The sequence below is a fragment of the Phoca vitulina genome, unplaced genomic scaffold (assembly GCF_004348235.1).
Source record: "Phoca vitulina isolate PV1807 unplaced genomic scaffold, GSC_HSeal_1.0 scaffold11, whole genome shotgun sequence".
Lineage (NCBI taxonomy): Eukaryota > Metazoa > Chordata > Mammalia > Carnivora > Phocidae > Phoca > Phoca vitulina.
Window position 1 is genome coordinate 40654791 of NW_022589714.1, and position 16072 is coordinate 40670862.

The 16072-nt window shown below is 48.2% G+C and overlaps 1 protein-coding gene across 2 annotated transcripts in view; it reads left to right on the forward strand.

The window, feature by feature from the left end:
• TRERF1 (transcriptional regulating factor 1) overlaps positions 1-16072 on the forward strand; it is a 196823-nt gene that overhangs the window by 141909 nt on the left and 38842 nt on the right. The gene's annotated exons all lie outside the window — the stretch shown is intronic.

The following is a 16072-nucleotide window of genomic DNA, read 5'->3' on the forward strand; positions in this document are numbered from 1 at the left end:
ACTCACGTGCTTGGACAATTTAACATGATTGGGGAGGGTCCAGTGACCCTTATCGAAAGCAGCTCTTGGGAAGGACGTGGTCTGCTCTTCAGAGAAGGATTCCCTTGTGAATTGAGGGGGTCTTTTCCATGTTATCCTGTAGAAACAAAAGGTCTCCCCTTCCTCTCTCCCTCCCTCCCTCTCTCATGTCCTTAGTGCCCAATGGGTACCACGTCATATGCTGGCCCCTGAAGACAGAGTTGATGAGGCACTCCTCAGAAGAGGTGCTAGCCTGATGGTGGAGGCAATAGCCCAGTGGGGCACAGCGTGCTGAGTGGTGTAATGATTCGCAGAGTCCTGGGCCCATCCTTGCTCGCCCTGCAGACGTTCTTCCTCATGCCCCTGCCTTCACGTATTACCTGTTGTCAGGGAACTCACAGACCTCTCAGCCCGGGAGCCCCCAGTCCAGCTGCCTCAGGGGCAGCTCCTGTTATAGGTCTCCAAATGAAACTGAACTCTCACGGTGCCCCATCTTCACAGGCGCGAACACAACATCAGGGCGTCATCTTGACACCTGCCCCTGCCGTGCCCCCATACCCACCCCATCACTAAGTTCTGCCAGGTTCACCCCAAAATGCCCCTCCGTCACCTCCCACGTGTGAGCTGCCTGGCCTGGACCACTGTAAAGCTAAGTGCCCCGTGTCCCCCCTCACCTTCCTCCAGTCCATGTCTGCACCACGGGTCCACAAACTATGGCCTGTGAGCTAAAAATGGTTGTACATATAAACACTGGATGATATGGGAACCCTAGCTTTGAACCCCAGTTAGGCAACATGTTATCCCTCCAAAAAATATTCCCACTCTTCTCCTTAGCAGATCTGTATTACCAAAACAAAAAAAGTACTCCGTTATTAATTATATTTTGAGTTTCCTTGAAAAATTTGTAGAAATGTGTGTTTCCCTCATTACATGTGTGTCTACATCATAGCCTTGGTTTTGTCATCTGGCTGCAACACCTAGAATGTATTCTATTTGGCCCTTTATTTTGAAAAACTTTGTTGACCTCTGGTCTACACTGTAGCCTTTTCAAGATGGAAATCTGGTCAGTCACACATGCTTAGAAGAGACACACACACACAGACACACACCACTCAAAACACTTTTATGGTTCCCCATTACTTTTTAGGGTAAAGATAACAATCCTTACCCTCAAGAACCTTGAGTGGTCTGGCCCCTGCCCCCCTTCCAGTTTTATCGCCATGCTCCTTGGTCCTGCGCTGCAGCCACTCTGGCCCTTTTTTTTGGTTCTTTACGTCTACCTTGTTCCCACCTGCCCCAGGGCCTTTGCCCGTTCTGTCCTTGACTCTGTCTGGAACGTGACATTTCACACCATTTCCACACCCTTCTCATCCTTCCAGTGGCATCACTGTGACTTCCTCAGAGGATCCTTCTCAGAGCTTTCTGCTGAGGTCATGACCCGGTATTATAGCCATTCATCATGGTCACAGAATTATATTTGTCTGGGTCCGACACTGCCTCCCCAGACTGCAAGCCCCACGAGGGCTGACACTGAGCCCCATTTTATCCACTGTGCCTGCTATAAAGTGGGCATGCAGATATTTTGTTACAGCGCATGTCTGAGAATCCAGGAAGGTTTCATGAAAGTCGCTAAGTCTGAGCAGGAACTTGTAGGCTGAGAAGATGGAGAATGAGAGAAAGTGATTTCAGGCAGAGGGACCAACATTCTGGAAACTCAGGGTAGCTCCCTAAGTCTGGTGCTTGGGGTATGTATGGGGGAATGGTTGGGGAAAATCGGTGCAAAGGTAGATGAGGTCAAATTGTGCCAGGCTGAGCTGTGGGGACACTTCTCCTGTCGGCAGGGGGAGCACTGGCGGTTTCGGGCAGAGGGGTGGCATGGGCAGGGCTACTGGGTGGAAAGCGGGCTGGAGGGAGTGAGGCTGGCCATGAAGAGACTCTATTGTAGACTTGGCAGGGGAATGGGGAGAAGATGGCCAGGGAATGCCATGGAGGAGAGGTCGACAGGAATTGATAACCCATTGGAAGTGAGGGGGGATTGCACTCTTGGGGTCCCAGGTTTCTGATTCAGGCCCCTCCAGTACTTAAGGCGAGTGAAGAGGAAGGAATTGAGGCAGGGGTGGAGGCACGAAAGTTCCTTTGGGCCCAGGAAGCAGAGGGAGTCAGTGCCTGCAGCCTCCATTTCATCTGCTGAGGCAAAGGCCTTTTGGGTTCAGGTCATGGACTTTGGCCCCTTCCCCCCGTAACCAGGTGCGGGGCATGGGGGCGGGAGGCCCAGACTGAGGACTTCAATCCCAAATAGCTTCTCTGGGGGTTCATAGGGCATTTATGGAGATCATCCAGACCTGCCTTTCCTCTACCTTTTGCTAAAAATAGGATGGCTGAATGTCCGCTTTGTCAGAAATCCTACCTTGAAGGGCTTTGAGGAAGGTCTGTGCCTTCAGAAGCTGTTCTCCAAGGGCCTAGCCCCCCCCCCCCAGCTCTGCTCTGAGCCCCAGGGGGACCAGCCCTCTGCCTGTAGTCCTCTGACCCATGGACGTAACTGACACGTAACATACACGAAGACACTCTTCAAGGACATCCTGCATTTTTGTGGTGTATTCCGGTTCACAAGGCGCATTCACGCACAGGTGAGGCAGTCGTCAGCCCCCTTCTACCTGCCGGCCCGCGGCTGCCCCGCTCCCTCAGCCCCCAGACCGCCTGCACAGCCCCCACCATCACGGGGTGGCCCGGGCTACACGAGCACCTGCTTACGCCAGTTGTGCTCAGTAGTGTAACGTAAATTCGATGATCTCTGAGCGCATGAAAGAAATAGAAATGCTGTTTCTGTGAAAAGTGAACTGAATGCTTTGGAAAGAATTGACGGAAGCAAGCCGCTTCGAGAAAAATCCCTGCCCAGGTATGTGCACGAGCACTGCTGGAGACTGGCCCTGGGAGGCGAGAGACGATGTGCCTGTCAGACTGGCGCCCTCACCTTCCAGCTCCTTTTTACGGGTGCCGGACTAGAAAATGACCCATGATGCATGGGGCGGGGGGTGATTTATGCTGAAAAAACAAATGCACGGCTCTAGTCAACTGACCTATGCGCAGAGGTCTGGACCCTGCCTCAAAAAGATTCGTAAGATATTTGTGTTTGAAGTTAAAATAAAATGTTAAGGCGTGAACGTAGTGCTTTTAAGTGTACATGAAGGCTTTTCAGTGTTTTATGACGTCTGTTTATTTTTGAAGTAATAGCTTCCCGTGGTTCAATAATTGAGAGAAACATAAAAAGCTCTAAAATGAAGTCTCCTTCCCACTATTCCTATGCAGCCCAGACACAGCCCCTCCCCACAGACAACTCTTACTGGTTTCTTGGATCCTTCCAGGTTTTCTTTATGCACAACAACCAACTATGAATATTACAGTGGATCCTCACTATTCATGGATTCCGTATTTGCGAATTCTTCTACTCTCTTAAATTTATTTATAACCCCCAAATCGATATTTGGTGACACTTTGGAAGTCATTGACGGACACGTCAGGGCAGTGGAACATTGGATTTGCCCGACACACATCCCCAGCTGAGGCTGCCCAGCGTGATGCGATGCCTTGCTGTTGTGCTCTCGTGCTGTAAACAGATGTCCTTTTCCCAGCCTCTTTCATGCCACAGTTCTCACGTTTTTGTGCTTCCTGTTGACTTCGCTGTTTTAAAGTGGCCCCCAGGTATGGTGCTGACACGCTGGCTAGTGCTCCTAAGTGCCAGGTTGCGTGTGACCTATGGAGAGAATACTTGTTAGATAAGCTTCATGTAAGTAAGAGCTACAGGGCTGTTGGCTGTGAGTTTGGTGTTTACGAATCAGCAATATATATGGAATAAGGGGCCTTGAAGCAGAAACACATGTAAAACGAGGTTATGTACCGCTCAGTTGATGCAAATGTTGTGACCTCGTGGGGACCTAACTTGTATTTCCCTTAGAAGCAGTGGTAAGAGTGTTCACTAATTCAGTGTTCTTGGTGACTTCACAGGACATATATGACTGCTAATAATGAGAATCGAGTCTTTACAGCTGTGTGTATATTCTATTTTAACTTTGGACAGCTTTCCATATCAGTCCATAGAGAGTTTCCTTGTTCTTTTTAACAGCTGCATAGTATTCCACCATGTGGTTATTCCATAATTCTCTTTAATCCATCCCTTACCGGTCAGCATTTGGGATGTTTTCCATCTTTGGCTATTCAAAATAATACTGTAGGTCGTTCATATGTGTCATTTGTTGTCTTTTCTGTAACCAACTTACTAGAAAGGGAATTCTGAGAGCCTGGGTGTGTATCCTAAAGAGATTCTCACAGAGGTTCGTAAGGGGACTCTTCTGAGAATGCTATCTCAGGGTGTCTGTGGGAGATTGGTAAGGCAGTGAAGTGTGATGGGTGCGGGTTCCCACCGGGGTGTGGGGGTGCGTGTGAGGGGCGTGTGAAGGACTTGGCACTGTGCCTGGCCCCAGGTCGGCATCCCATGCATGTTATAGCCACATTACCTTTATCATTCTTTCTTCCCATCTGCTCAGCAGCGTTGGTCCAGCTCATCAGCATGGCGGTGGGGGTCTTTGCTGCTCTCCTCCCAGCTGCAGCCTGCCCCTCTGCAATCTATCTCCACACAGGGCTGGAGGACGTCTGGGCACTGTTGGGAACATTCTTAGGCTGGCATCCTACCTAGGCTTAACACGGGGCCACATCAGCTTTCTGGGAAGGGGATTGTCTCCTTCACTTCCTAATCCTTAGCCAGGCACACAGCGTTGATGTTTGACAAACTTGTTTTCTGCATTCCATGATGAGTGGATCTGCTTTGAGCCCAGCACTGGTCATGGCACAGTGGAGAGGGGAGGGAGAGACGTACAAACAGAGGGATTAAAACACAATTCTGTGCCTTTAGAACTTAAAATCAAGCTTTGGTTGAAAAATAGAATACCTGAGGTGACTCCGTGATGGAGTAATATTTCCATCAAGCAGAAGGATGTGTCTCTGGGCCTGTAAATCCTTCCTCTGAGGTTTGGTCCTCACTCTCCCCAAGGCTCCCAGGCTCTAGGGGCCCCGTTTCTGCCCTCTCATTTAAGCCACAGGGGCCCCTGGTGGATGCATCACTGCAGCCTCCTGGTTTCAGAGGAGCAAAGGGAAGTTGGTTGGGCAAGACTTTGAGACAGTGAGGGGCGCCTGGGTGGCTCAGTCGGTTAAGCCTCTACCTTCGGCTCAGGTCATGATTCCAGGGTCCTGGGATCGAGTCCCTACTCAGCGGGGAGCCTGCTTTTCCCTCTCCTTCTGCCACCCCACCACACCCGCTTGTGCTCTCTCACTTGTGCGCACGCTCTCTCTCTCAAATAAATAAAATCTTTAAGGATATATATGTAAGAATTTGAGACAGTGAGACAATGGGGACCAGTGACCAATAGAATATCGGACTTGGGCAAGTCCGGACAGGTTTGGGGGCTTACCAGGATGTAAAGGATCACCAGAGGAGGGAGCAAACCCAGAAAAGGGCAAGATATGCTCTTGATTCCCTGAGGCCTGTCAGTAGCCTCTTGGGTAGTCGGAAACCAAGCTTTGTGTCCATCCCATCATCTGCATCCAGAACTCAACAGTGGGAATCTCAGGTGAGGGGGTTGTTGGGAATGTTCGCTTCCAACTTTATAACATTTGAATTCTTAGAAGCATCTGTAGATTAAAGCTTACGGGTGTTCTTCACCTTGGCATGCTGTGATTTGGCACGAGGCCCTCCTGACAAAACTGGTCTCTGCGGCTCCATCAGCTTCGCCTCTTGCAGGATGTTCACCCCTGTGGCCTGTTCACTGTTTGCTCGCCTGTGCTCAGCAGCTTTCCGAGAGGCCTGGGACCAGGAGCCTCTCTCATCTGGTGGAGGCCAGCCTTCCTCCACACAACGAAGGACAAAGGAGACATCTCAGGGCGGCCAAGCCACAGAGTCAAACCTTGGTCAGGGGGCTACAGAGTGACAGGAAGTTTGACGTGGGCTCTGAGGCCTTCTGTCTGGCTTCACTAAGCCAACACCTAGTTAGCACGGTGCCAGGCAGGAGGCAGAGGCTGGGGCCCAGAGCTGAGCAGGGTGGGCCTCCAGCTGCCCTCAGCGTTGGAAAGGTGGGGGCGTGAGCCATGATGATAGGCTAGAATCCAATCTGCAGGGGTCTGGAGGAGGGAGCCACTCAGGAAGTGCCTCTGGGAAGGCCTCCAGCCCCAGACACAGAGGTCCCTCTGGCTTGTTTCCTGACTCCCAAAATTTCCCCCAAAGTCTTAGAACTCTGAGCCAGAAAGGGCTGTGGGGATGCTTGTCTTAGCCCCCTGATCGTCCAAGTGAAGAGCCTAGGAGCCGTGGCGTTGCCCCAGGATGGGGCCCTGTTGCTGCTGCTGGTTACCAAATGCCCAGACGTGGCACTCACATCCTAACCCTGGGAGCCCCGTGTCTGAAATGCAGGCAGGAGAGCCGAGAGACAGCAGCCGACCAACCGACAGCCCCAGACCAAGAACACTAAGGCGCAATTACTTTACCTGCAAGGGAGCATCACTTACTTGATTACCCAGTGAGCTATAAGCTGTTTTCCAGAAAGAAGGGCTGTGTTTTCCCCAAGCCCCCTTTCCCCATCTTTGTGACCTTGGTGTCCAGCGGCGTCTGTTTTTTATAAAGACGTCAGACTTCAAAGGCCACAGACCAAAGCCAAGCCAGTGGCCCCATTTGGGAACAGAAGCCCTGACCAGGCAGCCTACGTAGAGTCCTGAGGCAGGAGAATCTACGGGCTGGTCGATCCCAGGGCCTCCTCATTGTCCCCTGCAGAAGAAGCCAGTCTGTACCACGGACCTGCTAGAGGCTCTCTTGGCGGCTCAGCCCAGGGTGCTCGGTGTGGGGCTTGAGTGACAGACAGGAATGGAGCCCTCAGAAGCTTGACTTGTGTTTTCTTAGATTTATAATTCACTCTGAGGCTGGAGGCAGAGTACAGGCGTCAGATCTACCTACCAGCCAGCACCCCTTCAGTCCCTCTTCATCCGCCACACTCCCTAGGGCATCGTCAGAGCAGTTGGAGGGGAATCTTCCATTCTCCCAGCCCTGCCCTACCCTGGCCTGCCCTGGACAGCTTCAGGGATGGGGATCCTTTTTTGGCTGCAGTCCCGTGTTGATTCACAAAACCCGAGTCCTAGGTCCTTGGGAGTAGGAGTGGTGGATCCTCCCTGTGGACCCAGGCCCAGCCCCCTCCAGTTGGACACCCCACAGAGATACCCACCCCCATCCCCAACAGCAGGTGTCTGGCCACTGTGCCTCCTGGGCCCTGGCTGGGGTGACCTTGCCCCCTTGGAGGCCCTCCTCTGCCTCCTCCTTGTGAAATTCCTTGGAGTCTTTAGGAAGCCCGCCCCAGCCTCGTTCCCCCAGACCCATGAGCTTAAAGATGCAGGTTTTCAGGGTTTTATCTCCTCTAGCAGAGTCCTGGCGCAGTAGGTCCTTGGGGTGAGGCTGTATGAAAGAATATAAAGGACGGGCAGGGCACAGGTGGCTGGTCTCCGGGCTGTGAAGTCCCCAGTCCCCTTACGCAGCTGTAAGCCTCTTGAGGCCAGCAGCTATGACCTGGTCAGGTCTCCTGGCACAGGTAAGGTTTTCATTATGGTTGCTGGTGGATACTGAAATTCTCCTAGCAACTCCTCCTTGGGAGAAACATGTTCTTATGGAGTAGCCAGTGTTCGGGGCCTCCCGTGTGGCTTGTTCGGATGATCCCCCTGCCCTGCCTTCTCTCTGCAGACCTCTTGGCTGCATCATCTGTCAGCCTCCCCACCACCAGGAGGGGCCTGCTGTGGTTGGGAGGAGCCTTCATGGAGGAGTCAGGCAGCCCGTGTGGACCTCGTCCCTGGCATAACCACCCCAGAGCCTATTACATTGCTCCCGTGAGATCTAAGGGACCCTAAGTTTGGGGTATAAATTTCCTACGCTGCCCCCCCATGTCGCTTTCTCCCCAGGAGACTTGGGGAGACTGACTTTATCTGTCCTGACGTGATGAACGTGGATCCCACTGGGTGCATATGAGCAAGTCCCACTCTAGTCTCCCAGAGCAGTTATATCATGTGGTGCTGAGGAGTCAGGAAGGGCTGGGCCACATCAGTTCACATCAGTTGCCTCCTCCTCCCTAACTTCTCTGTCCTGGAGGAGGTAGACACCCCGTAGCGGTCACTAAGTTGTGGGCATTCACCCCTGAACAGTTGTCTGCTCCACACCTTGAATACTAATTAGATGCTGAACCATTAATTTCAGCCTCTACAAGTTGATAAAAGAAGAGGCAGGGATTTTATGAATTTTATTCAGGTTCCCTCTAGAAAAGCTTGGCTTTAATTATCTGGACACATAAAAACATGGCTGAGGTCCAGACAGGGCAAATGACTTGCCCAGGGTCACACAGAGAGTCAGTGGAGCCAAAGCCGAGGCTCCTGTTTGCTCCTCCAGCACCCCTCTGTCTAATTGCACCATATTCACGAGTCCAAGCCCATACTCCTAATATCCCTACCCAGGTCTAGCCATTTGTGGAGGAAGGTGGTTTGAAAGACTGTATATAGAAATATATCAACAAGGCACACTCATATCATGGCTGCCTCCTCCAGGAAGCCATCCTAGATTCCTGTGATCCCTTATCTCCCCACATCCTCAGCATCCACATCCTCCATGCCAGCTGGGGAGGGAGAGAAGAAATGGCACGTGGCAGTCACTGGGGGAAGACAGCGTTGATTCCCTGGTCGAGGACTACTGCTAGCCCAAAGGAGTGAGCAATGACAGTGAGGACCAGGACCCTGCACACCAGAAAGTGAAATATCTCCCATTGCCATGTACTGGTGGTGAGCTGTCCACAGGAAGCAAAATCCAAACTCCATTTTGCAAGTTCCCAGGCTCTGCGTCAGGCTTCTTCCTGGTTCCTGGGCTTAGAGGGACAGTTGATGCCACAGGGTGAGTCTGAAAGAGGGAGAAATAAGTGTCCCTTGGAGCCCAAAGGCAGTCTTGGAAATCCTCCCACCACAGGGAGTCAGCAGAGACCCAGGGCAGGGAAGAGCGGGCCGCCAAGGAAATGAGCAGACCAGTCACTCTGCGAGGGGGAACGTTTTGGTACTATTAGCCATCATCGGCCGAACTGGGCCACAGTAATTGGGTTACAGAATCATAAAATATCCACCGGCTTTATTTAGAAGACTAATCAGAAAGCATTTAGAACGACAACATTGCTATAAAGGAGACCATGAACCGTGGGCCCACGCCTTGGAGAACTGCCCTTGGCCTCTGCCGCCTCTGGGGAGCTGGGGCGAGAGCTGGACTGCGAAGAATCCCAGGAGAACCCAAATGAAGCTCTTTGACAGACCTGAGGGGAAGGCTTGCCCCAAACCCAAGCCAAGTCATTTGGGGGACTGTGTATACAGTCTCTGAATGATGACCCAGTGTCGGAAAAAGGAAAATCTTTTTGGTTTTTCTTCCTCCAACCAGCAGTGGTGGTCTGGCGGGAGCGGGGTGTTACCCCGGCTGAATTATAAGCAAACAAGTCCCGCTGAGTCCTTGGCCAAAGTCAACTTCCTCCCTCTCTCTCTTTCTGGTTCAAAGGACAGTCCTTTTGGACGGATAGCCTCCTTGCAGATTGTGCTCTGTCTCCTGGTGCTCCTGGGGTGGGCGGGTGGGGGACGGGACTTTGATGCATTAGAATAGGGGTCAGCAAACTTTGGCGGGGGCCAAACCCAGCCCACACGTGGTTTTATACCACCTGTGAGCTAAGAGAAGGGTTTTTACATTTGTACATGGTTGAAGAAAAAAATCAGAAGAACAGTAATATGTCTTGATATGAGAAAAATATGTAAAATTCAAATTTCAGTGTCCGTAAATAAAGTTGTATTGGAACACAGCCACGCCCATTCGTGCTGTATCATTTTATGGCTGCTTTCACGCTGCAGCTGGGAAGTTGTGACAGATTGTATGGCCCACAAACCTGAGAATATTTACTAGCTGGCCCCATACAGAAAAACTCCTGTGCTGAAAAGTCTATGCAGAGCCTTATTATCTACAGTATCCCATGACTCTGGTGCTGTAGGGCACTTGGCTTGAAACAGAAAATAATAGATTCCATCCCTGGGTCCATGTCAGGGGTAAAGTGCTCTCCGTCTCATTTGCTTGGCTCAGCGTCTCAGTTCAATGAGCGTTGATTGAGCATCTGCTGTGTCCCAGGCACTGGGACACAATATGAGTAGGATGCTGTCCCTGCCTTGGAATGACGGGACAGCCAGTGGGCAGATGGGCATGGAAGCAGGCCATGTGAGTCTCATGCTTCGGGGGGAACAGAGAGGGCACTTCGGGTTCTGAGTCAGCCTTCATTTGTTGATTCCACTCTGGAATCCCAGAGTCTTGCTCTAAGGAAGGAATTGATCAAAGAAATATGAAAGTAGTAGTTCTGTTAATTAGTTCATGAGTGAAAAAGCTCCTGGTGCCAATTACCCAATAGGAAATGTTTTACATAATGAGCAAAGCAGTTACCTTATTAGAAAAATCATTAAGACTTGAGTCCTGAGATGGTAGTATGACAATTCTAGATTGACTAATCCGCCAAGAACAGTTTCTAGGTTGTAAATGTATACTTAAAATACCTTTTGACAAAATGCTGAACTGTGGCATGCTGCCATCTTTGCAAAAGGCAAATGTTTCTTGAATATGCAAGAATCTGAGTGATTGGGGCACCTGGGTGGCTCAGTCGTTAAGCGTCTGCCTTCGGCTCAGGTCATGATCCCAGGGTCCTGGGATCGAGCCCCGCATCTGGCTCTCTGCTCCACAGGAAGCCTGCTTCTCCCTGTCCCACCCACCCTAGTTGTATTCCCTCTCTCGCTGTCTCTCTCTCTGTCAAATAAATAAATAAAATCTTTCAAAAAAAAAAAAAAAAGAATCTGAGTGATTGTCCCAAGAGAGCTGGGCTGCTGGGTATCTGGGAATAGAGGCAAGAGGAAGATTTTTCACGCATACCCTTTTTAAAAAAATTTGCTCTGACTTTTCACTTTCTTTTTAAGCACTTATTTATTTGGGGTATTTTCACTCTTTTGTATATTCCGTTACGCCTTTTGAATTTTGAACCACATAAATATAGTTCCTACTTAAAATATATATATATATTTTTATATATAGGTATAAATTTATATATATATATATATATATATATAAATTTATACACAGGAAGTATTTAAGTTCTTGGGGAAAGTAAATAAATAAAAATTTAAAAATCTGTAAAGTTAACCTAAGATAGGGGCGCCTGGGTAGCTCAGTCAGTTAAGCGTATGTTTTCAGCTCAGGTCATGATCCCCAGGGTCCTGGGATCGAGCCCCGCATCGGGCTCGCTGCTCCATGGTGGGCCTGTTTCTCTCTCCCCCTCTGCCTGCTTCTCCCCCTGCTTGTGCTGGCTCTCTCTCTCTCTCTCTCTCTCTGTCAAGTAAATAAATTTAACGTAAAATAAATAGCACAAGGTTTTGCCACTACCTCGTTATCTCTTCCTAGGGAAGTCATTTTCCCCTCTCTTCATTCGACGTATGATTCTTGAATGCCTGCCGCTGTGAACCAGGCACTATTCTCTGGGCCTCAGCTTCTAAATCTGTCATGTGGGGAGACCAGATGAGCTTTACCGCAGTCTTCAACTGGAGAGGGCATCAGACTCAACAGAGGGCGCATTAAAACAGACTGCTGTCCCCCGAACAAGTTTCTGATTCAGTGGGCCTGGATAGGGGCCAAGAGTTAGCATTTGTAACAAGTTCCCGTGTAATGCTTATGCTGCTGACCCAGGAACCACTTCTGACTTTGTAGGGTTCTGTACTTGTAAGTAAACTACATCTCCAGTTCTGAAAATATTAGAGAATAAAGAATAGATTCCTGTAGCTCAGAACACAAAACAGACACATCAACAGAAGTAAAATTATCTAGCTTCCATTCCACCCACAGGGGCATGGTGGAGGGACATGAAATCAGGTCATGGTCAGAATCTGGTGAGTTTCAATAAGTAATTCTTCCTGTGAGAGGTAATGTGGTGCAAAGCCTTTTGAGGCAGGTTAAGTGGTGAGGTTTAAGCTAGGCAGGGCATTCTGTTATCATCAGGCCTAGTGCCCACAGGATAACACTGCTAGCGGTCATTTTAAAGCCCCCACAATTGATCCCTGCCTACAAGTTCAGTCTGATCATCAGTGAGTTCCTGACATGGACACCTGCACCTGACTCCACGCTTTTATACACACCGTTCCCTCAACCAGAATACCCTTCCTGGTCTTCTCATCTCTGTATGAACTCTATTTGTCCATCACGACCCAGGTAAACCTAACTGTTCTCCATAAGAACTTAACATTCATCCCCCCTACACTGTGTCTTTTTCTGCTGATACCAATTCAGTGGGACACTTGATCATTGTTAACTTTTTTTTTTTCATTCATCAATTCATTCATTCAACAAATATTACCCCTCCTTCAACAAATCCCTATTGGAGGGCCTACAATATGCTGGGCATTATGGTAGGTTTTGGGAATAAAATCATAGGCAAAAATAGACATGGCCCCTGCTCTAATAAAGAGAAATCCATTAATCAAATAATGGCACTGGTGGAAGTACAATTATGGACTGAGAATAGTGGTTTGAAAGAAATTGAATGTGTAAGAAATGACCCTGATGTTGACTTGTGGTTGGGGTCGGGGTAGACTTCCTTAAGAAATACAGTCTGAGCTGAGATCTGAATGAAGGATGCCCAGGATGTGACTAATGAAAAGAGTATGGGAAAAGGAACAGCTTTCCAAATTAGGGGTGTGGGGGCACACCAGCATGTGCAAAGATCCTGTGGTGGGAGGCAGTGTGGCAGCTTCAAGAAACTGAGAGAAGACCAGAATGGCTTGGGGTGGTGGGATGAGAGGGTGGTAAAGAACAAAGAAAAGAGAGATACATTGCCAGACTGGGACAAACTTCAGAGCCCGATCGGCCTTGTTCATGATTTTGATTTTTAACCTTAAGAGCACTAGGATGCCCTCAAAGGATTTTGAACAGTGATGGGGTCGGAGTTATATTTGAAAAGTTCATTCTGCTGCTGCTGTCTGTAGCATGGACAAGACCAAAAGCAGGGAGATGAGTTGGAGGCTATTGGGATGGTCCAGAAGACAGATGAGGAGGTAAATTGATAGGTTGTGGGGTTGGTTAAAGGAGAGGGAGGAGTCGAGGGCAAGAGTTTAGAGGACCATCCATTCTGAGGAACATGATGTTGACTTTGCCTTTGAATATGGAAGTAGAATTTGGGGTAGGCAGCTGAGCAGGAGCCCAGACCCTCCGGACTGGGAGTAGTGACTGGGGGTCAGCAAGGTATAGTGGTGAGTGGGGATGTCAAGGAGGAGAGCTTGTGTGAGAAGAGAAGGGGTGTCTCCTCAGACTGGGTCATAAGCCCCTGAAGGAGACTCACTTCCCAGTGGCAGCACAGGGGATGTTTCTCTCATTTCTCCCTTTGTTCTGCTCGCCGTCATCCAAATTCAGGTCTTAGTTATGTCTCACCTGGATGCAGCGAGAGCCTACTAAAATTCTCAAATTTTAATGTGCACGTGAATCACTTGGGGGTCTTGATAAAATGCAGATCCTGATTCAGTAGATGGAAGCTGAAGCCTTGAGATTCTGAATTTCTGACAAGCTCCCAGGTGATACGGACCGCATTTTCGGTGAGGGGAGTGGGTCTCCTTGCTTCTGAAGCTCAGCGCCATCAAGCCCAGCATCCTTGTGCCTGCTCGGATGCCTTCAGTAGCCATTCATGGTCATATTCAGGATCTATTCTAGCTCTCCTTGGCCAGCCATGGTTTCCTCCCACTGGTTCCCTTCATCCACCCTTCATTCTACCAAACCAAAGCAAATCCCTTGCTCTGAATTTGTCCCTCTCTATCATTCAGAAAGAGACAGATACCAACTCAGTCTAGTTCCCGGTTGGAGGGGGCTACTGCAATGGTCTTCACACTTTGCTGCTTAAAATCCCCCATAAAAGGATGTGGTAAATGTAATGACCCCCCTCACACATTTTCAGTTTACATCTACATTTTTTATCATACATTTGCAGAAGATGCAATTTCCAGTATATTATAAACATTGATATTTTTAAATAAAACTATTACGTCACTGTTTTAAATTTATCCAGTGGAATCTAAGCTCCATAGGCATTTGATATCCACCATCATCCATTTTAAAAATGCATGAACACGCTCTTCACTAATTGTCAGTGTTCCTTTTTCTTCTTGAAACTTTATTTCTGTTCACTTCCCCTGTGGAATTTTATCCTAATGGAATATATGTAATCTATTTTATGCTTAAAACTCTTTCATTTGTTTCCCTATCATATTTGTAACAATTTTATATGAAATTAAAACTTCTTTAATTTCCTGAAATCATAAAGCTCTAAGTATTAAAATTTTCTCTGGTTTGAGTTATGTTAACAATTATTAATAGGACATGATTGATCAAAATAACATAAATGTATTGCTAATTCGGATAAATAATTAATAAACATAAAACCTAAAATTATATTGAAGATGCATCTCTTGGTGAGATGGTAATGCTGGATGACTTTTTAAAATAAAGCTTTTTATTGACTTAAGACATAGATACCTATATATGACCAGAGTGTACAGCTTGAATTATCCAAGTGAGCACACTCACTTGAATAAATACAGTTATCACCACGCCCAGAAATAGAATACTGCTGGCATTGGGTTATTTCTTCAGTTTGTTTTTATATTTGTGGAAGAATATTACGTATTGTATGAGATTTGAGACGGGCCGACATTGATTACATTTCCATTTTTTAGTCATAGAGATGTAAGCCCTGAATATCCTCATTCGTGTGAACTGATAGAAGTTTTGTTAAAACAGGATCACTCAGTTCTCCCCTTTTTTTAAAAAAGATTTTTATTTATTTATTTGACAGAGAGACACAGCAAGAGAGGGAACACAAGCAAGGGGAGTGGGAGAGGGAGAAGCAGGCTTCCCGCGGAACAGGGAGCCCGATGTGGAGCTCCATCCCAGGACCCCGGGATCATGACCTGAGCTGAAGACAGATGCTTAATGACTGAGCCACCCAGGCACCCCGATCACTCAGTTCTTGATCTGCTTCTGAGTTCTATACCGAAAATCACATAGCGATCTATCACTAACAATTAGACTTTAATTACTTCTGTTAGGCCCTCCTAAGAAAAAAAAGGAATTGGAAACCATCCAGCTTCAAAGAAGATTCACCACTCATTTATTAGAGTTGCTTGTTTTCTAGATGGTGGCCAGGGGGGTTTTACTGGGGCGATAATAAGCCCAGTTAAGATTTGGGATTGGGTAAGAGGTCTGTCTTTCTTTTGTAGAGAAGGAGGGCAGTTGTGAGAGTGCAAGTATAAAATGTCAACTTGCACCTTCGTCACCAGTCAGTTCTAGAAAACAGCTTCTATGGAAGTTTGAGGATCTGGGAATTAAGAGAAAGAAAAACTTTCTCTTAAAACTTGGAGTGCATGTGTGTATTGCTTGGAACGTTTTCGTGTACTCCCAGGGGTTTGCAGACCCCAGTTAGATGTCCCCTAAAGGACCTGTCTGAGTCAAACCAGACTAAACCAGTCTCTCTAGATATCCTAGTTCATGGTTCTAAGACTTGTCCCAGTATGGTTTTTCATGCCAGGTCAGCACTGTGCAGAGATGTTTCCCTGAGCAGGGACCTCAGAAAGCAGGGAACTGTGTTGACGGGACAGGCAAACTCATGTGTGCAGTACTCCCCTTGGAAACTTTCTCCGGTTCCGTTCTTATCTGGCATAAGCTCTCCAGTCTGAGTTCCCATATCTGTTATTTTTACCTTTTTATTACGTGCATCCTTCCTTCTGGCATCGTATTTATTCATGTGACCCATCATCACCTTTTCTAACCATAAACACCTCAAGAGCTGGCCCATGTCATAATCATTTCCTGGCATTGTGCCTTATACTTAGTAGGTGTCTAGTAAGTATTTGTTGAGCAGGTAAGTTGATAAATGAATGGCTTAACCTTCTTCAC